Below are 6,059 nucleotides of genomic sequence, written 5' to 3' on the forward strand. Positions count from 1 at the left end.
TGAGTTTTGAAGTTCGAATTATCAAATTTTTTTTTGTTGTGCATTTTGCATGTAGTCTAAGATTTTTAGTCACAAAGATTTTTCTTCTTCTGGAAGTGTGGTAGCTGTAGCTTTTATGTTTAGTTCTCTGATCCATTTCTAGTTAATTTTTGCATATGGTTTGAGGTAAAGGTCAAAGTTCATTTTTTTACACATATTGATATCTGGTTGTCCCAGCATCATTTGAAGAAAAAGAAAAGTATCTTTTCCTCACTGAATGACTTTGGCACCTTTTATCAAAAATCAATTGAACCATGTATACATAAGTTCATTTTTGGACTATGTCTTGTGTTCCATTTGATATGTAAGTCTATTCTTTTGCAATTTCACAGTGTACTGTTTACTGTGGCCTTATATAGTAATCAGGTAGTGGAAGTCTTCCAACTTTGTTTATCTTCAAAATTGCTTTGTTTTTTTCTAGACCCTTTGGATTTCCCCATAAATTTTAGAATCAGTTTGTCAATTTCCACAATATCCTGTTGAGATTTATTGGGCATTGCACTGAATCAATAGATCAAGTTGGGGAAAATTAACATTTTCCTATCTGTGAGCATGGAATCTCTTTCCATTTATTCAAGTCTTTAAACTGACTGTTTTTATAGTTTTCAGGATACAGATCTCACATGCATTTTATCAAATTTATCACTGAGTATATTATGCTTTTCATGCTATTTTAAATGTATTAATTTCATTTTCTAACTATTTGTTACTAGTGTATATGAAGGTACTTCAAAAAAATTATTGAAAAAAATAGAGTTAAAATAATACAAAATTTTCCATAAAACTTTAAAAACCCCTTGTATACGATGGATAATCTTACGCATCAACATGATTGGGCTAAGGGATGCCCAGATAGCTGGTAAAACATTATTTCTGGGTGTGTCTGTGAGGATTTTCCTGAAACAGATTAGCATTTGAATCAGTAGACTAAAGAAGATCTGTCATCACTAATGTGGGTGGGCATCATCTAATCTCTTGAGGGCCCAAATAGAAAAAGGCAGAGAAAGGGTGAATTCTCTCTCTCTCTGACCTGGGACATCTATCTTTTCTTGCCTCCAGACATCATAGCTCCAGGTTCTAGGGCTTTCAGACTCTGGGACTTACACCAGCATCCCCAAACCCTTCAGGCCTTAGGCCCTGAACTGGGAGTTACACCATCAGTTCTCCTGGTTCTCAGTCCTTTGAACTCAGACTTAATTACACCATTGGCTTTCCTGGTTTTACAGCTTGCAGATGGCACATTATGGGACTTCCTGGACTCCATAATAAATCTTCTTTTTATATCCTATTGGTTCTGTTTCTCTGGAGTACCTAATACAATATAAAAACAACTAATTTTTGTACATTGACCTTGTATTTATCAAGGACTTTGAAGGCTCTGAGATTTTACCCTCCTTGCAAGCTAACAAATTTCATGGGTGCTGGCACAAGGCATGAGAATGCTGAGTCAGAGACAAAGGAAAACTTATTACTCACAGCAATAGCAGTAGTCAGAGTATCAGCATTTGCACCAGTTCCCCAAGCTCTGATTCCTATAGGGCAAAGTGAAGAGGACAAATTGATGCCTGCACATGCAATAGGCTATGCTGCAAGAGAGGAAAACTACGATCAAGGAATCTGATTCTTTCATAATGAGCACTGAGCCAGCCTGAACTTTGGCCTTGAGGGAAACATTATCTTTGTCATACCGGGTAGCAAACAAGCCTACCCTTTGCTCTGAAGGGAGACACTATCACTGTCATTCAAGGTTATTTGCTATACATATATCCTTTAAAAGATAGCCTAGAACAAAGGCAGTCAATGCAGAGGCATGAGAGACCCATGACGAATCATCTCCTAGCAGTGTCCTGTGACCTTGCTAAGTTCACATATTATCCCTAGTATTTTGGTGTGGTGGGTAGATTTCTCTGAATTTTCAATGTACACAATCATGTTGTCTGTGAATAAAGACTATCTTTCTTCTTTCTTTTCAACATCTATGCCTTTTATTTTCTCTTCTGATTGCATTGCCTAGAACCTCCAGTATAATGTTGAATAAAAGTAGTGAGGACATTCTTGCCTTGTTCTCAATTTTAGCAGAATTGAGTTCAGTCTTTCACTCAAGTATAATGTTACTATATTTTTCATACTACTATTTATCTGGTAGAAGAGTTTCCTTCTTGCTGTGGATTGATTGAATTGTGTCCCCAAAGTCCCTATATTAGAAGCTTAATTACCACTGTAACTGTTGACAGTGGGAAATCTTATTACGGTAATTGAAAGACAGGTCTTAAAGAGGTGATTAGATTGTAGGACTGTGCCCTAGTGAGTGTATTAATAATATTGGTCAGGGGCATGGTTCTGAGGGCTTTAAAAAGGAGAGCATGTGAGCGATCTCTCTGTTCTGCCATTTTCTGCCGCATGAGACCCCTACGCTGCTGTAAAGGGTGGCCCTCACCAGACATGCTCCCTGGACTTTGGACTTTCCAGCCTCCAAAACTGTATGCAATAAACTTTATTTTCTTACAAATCACCCAGTTCCAAGCATTTTGTTATAAGCAACAGAAATGGACTAATACACTTCTATTACTAGTTTGCTAATCGTTTTACCATGAATGGGAGTTGAAAATTGTCAGATGTTTTTATCTGCATCTATAGAGATGGTATAATTTTTCTCTTTTAATTATCAATGTGGTAATTTACATAGATTTTTATAAAAATTTTAAACCAACTTCACATTTCCGCAATAAGCCCCATTTCATCATGATACTTCCCCCTTTTACATATCATCAGATTTGGTTTGATATTTTAAGAATTTTGCATTCATGAGGGACATTATTCTGTAATTTTCTTTTTTTGTAGTGCACTGTTGGTTTTGGTATCATGGTTAATATTGGCTTCATAAATATTTTGGGAAGTGTTCCCTTCTCAATTTTCTAGAAGTTTGTGTCAACTGTTTTTTCAAAAAAATTTTTTTAATCTTTAAATGTTTGGTCGAATTCAGCTGAAAAGCCACCTGGGTCTGGAGTTTTCTTTGTGGGAAGGTTTTTACTTACAAATTCAATTTCTGTAACATATAGAGCTATTTGAGTTTTCTGTTTCTTGTGTAAGTTTTGGTAATTTGTGTCTTTCAATAAAATTTGTTTCATCTAATTATTGACGTAGAATTTTTTATAAGTATTTCCTTATTATCCTTTTAATATCTGTAGGGTTTACAGTTTTAGCTCCTTTTTCTTTCTTGATATTGAAATGAAATTTTTTTAAATCAATCTAAATATTTATCAACTGTATCAATCTTTTCAAAGAACCAACTTTTGGTTTCATTGATTTTCTCTATTGTTTGTATTTTATTTCCACTCTTTTCTTTATTTCCTCCTAATTGCTTCAGGTTTAACTTGTTCTTCTTTCTATCTTCTTAATGTGAAAGCTTAGATCACTGGTTTTACATTGTTCTTTTCAAATATAAACATTTAAAGTTATTCATTTCTTTGTAAGCATTGTTTTAGCTACATCTCATAATTTTGATATACTGTTTTTTTATAATCATTTATTTAAAAATATATTCTAATTTCCCTTGTGATTTCTTTTTTTTTTTTTAATCTATGGTTTATTTAGCATATGCTACTTAATTTCCAAATATTTTGTGATTGTGCAGCTTTATTTGTTAATGATTTCTACTTTAATTTTATTGTGATTGAAGAATGTACTGTATGATTTCAGTCCTTTGAAACTTATGAAACTTGTTTATGGTCAGACTTATTTACAGCATACAGTCTTAGTGTTTCATGTGCACTTGAAAACAAGTGTATTTTGCAGTATTTGGGTATGGTGTTCTAAAAATGCCAATTAGGTTAAATTGTTTTCTAATGTTTAGACCTTTTGATCATTTGTGTCATTTTATCCATTTATTGTATCCATTACTGAGAGAGGAATATTAAATTTTCCAATTGTAATTGTGAAGTTGTCTATTTCTCCCTTTAGCTCTGTCAGTTAGTGCTTCATGTATTTTGAAGCCTTGTTATTGGGAACATAAGTGTTTAAGATTGTCATCCAGAGGAACTGATCATTTTTATCATTATGAAATGCTGTTTTATATTTTTGGTAATTCTTTTTGTCTTGAAGCCTACTATGTCAGATATTAATATGAACATTTCAGCTTTATAATGATTATTTGTATTGTATATTTTTTCTATTTTTACTTTTAACCATTTGTCTTTATATTTAAAATGTGTCTCTTGCAAACACGATATACTTGATTCTTGCTGTTTTATCCAGTCTGATAATCTTCTAATTGATCTCTAGTCAATTTACATTTAATGTAATTATTGATATGGTTGCTTTAAGTCAACTCTCTTGCTATTTGTTTTCTATTTGTGCCATATGCTCTTTGTTCATTTTTTTCTTTCCTTTTTTCCTTCCTCTTTCACATTAATCAGGTATATTTAGTTTTCCATTTTATCGTCTTTTTTTGGCTTTTAGTTATACCTTTTGATTAAAACAAAATGTTTGCTCTAGGAAATACAATACATACGAGGGGTCTTCAAATCTTTTAATTCTGTATTTCCACAAACTTCTATTTTAAGGGGACAGGCCAAGTTGACCTGTCCACGCTGAGTCCAGTTTGGCCATGGGGTCCTGAGTGTAAACAAACCAATTTTGTGTTAAATACAAGAAAGAGGTCAAAATTTTTTTATATTATTATAATTACATTTCTGTGATTAAAAGTGCTTCAACTCTCTCTCTCTCTCTCTCCCCTATTGTCTTCAGTGAGAAGTCCACAGGTTCTTATAGTTTCTTTTTAAAGATTTATGATCTAGTTCCTGCTTGTATCTCTAGCCTTTCTCCCAAACCCCAAAAGCCCCACTGGTATTGGACTTGCTGCAGTTCATTAACATCATCTCTCACCTTCAAGGCTCCTATCAAACTGTTCCTTCTGCTTCTAACACCTCACCCTACAGCTAGTTAACTATGACTCATCCTTCAGAACTCAACCATCACTTCTGAAGAGTTAAGGTGTGTGCGTGTGTGTATATGGCTTCCTAAGTGGGACAAATGCCATTGTTTGTGGGAGTGGGGTTAAATCCCCCTGCTGTATGCTTCCATGGCACCCAGTAATTCCCCTTTCTAATAGTCATTGCATTGTAAGTCTGCCTTCCCAATCAGCCATGCAGGTCCGTCCACTGCTTGTTTTGCTCATCATGACATCCCAGCGCTTTGCAGAGATCTGGCACAAAAGAGGCATTCAAGACTCCTTATCTAAATTAAATAGAATAATAAGACTTAAATGGAGGCAAAAGCCTTCCTCATTTTACAGAAGAAAACAGCAGGGCCAAAAAAGTCATGAGAACTGCGGAACTTGGAAAAGCTGTTGCTGCTATTGATGCATAACATATTGCTGTTATATAAAATTGGAATTTTTGGAAACTTTAGCTGTGCTGTCAGCTTTGGAAAAAGTATCCCAGTTTACCTTGTTGAGTTGGCATTGTACAGAAATTAACAGCCATATTGGTGCAGAAATGTTAAACTTAATTTTTTTCCATTTGTACAGGGGTAACACACTGTTATTAAATATGTAAGGTCTTATCTACATGGGTTTGATTACAGAAACGAATAAGTATTCTCGAAATAATGAAAAAAAAAAAAAAAAAAAACCAAACAAACCCAAAATAAAAAAACAAAAAAGTCATGAGAGTTGCTCAAGGCCACAATGTTAGCTAGCGGCAAGGCCAAAGTGAAGACAAGAAGTGGAATGGTCAGAAGACAGCCACCACTTTTCACTCATTTCTGGATTGAGGGATCCTGCCTATTTCTTTTCATGGAGAAAAGGGACTTTCCTATTTAAGGTGCCTCAGAGATCGGTAGCTCTGCCCCAGGCCTGGAGATGGTAGGAGAAGAATCAACATTAACAACCTTTATTAACTAGCCTTTATCTGTCACTTATTTGCCTCTCCTCAAAGTGCTGCAGTAGAGACTCAGTCCTTTTCCTTTGTCTTGTCACATCTCTAAAAATTTACTGTTCTTTGTTGAAGATGCTACGTAAG

Source organism: Cynocephalus volans, chromosome 4, assembly GCF_027409185.1.
Source record: "Cynocephalus volans isolate mCynVol1 chromosome 4, mCynVol1.pri, whole genome shotgun sequence".
Classification (NCBI taxonomy): domain Eukaryota; kingdom Metazoa; phylum Chordata; class Mammalia; order Dermoptera; family Cynocephalidae; genus Cynocephalus; species Cynocephalus volans.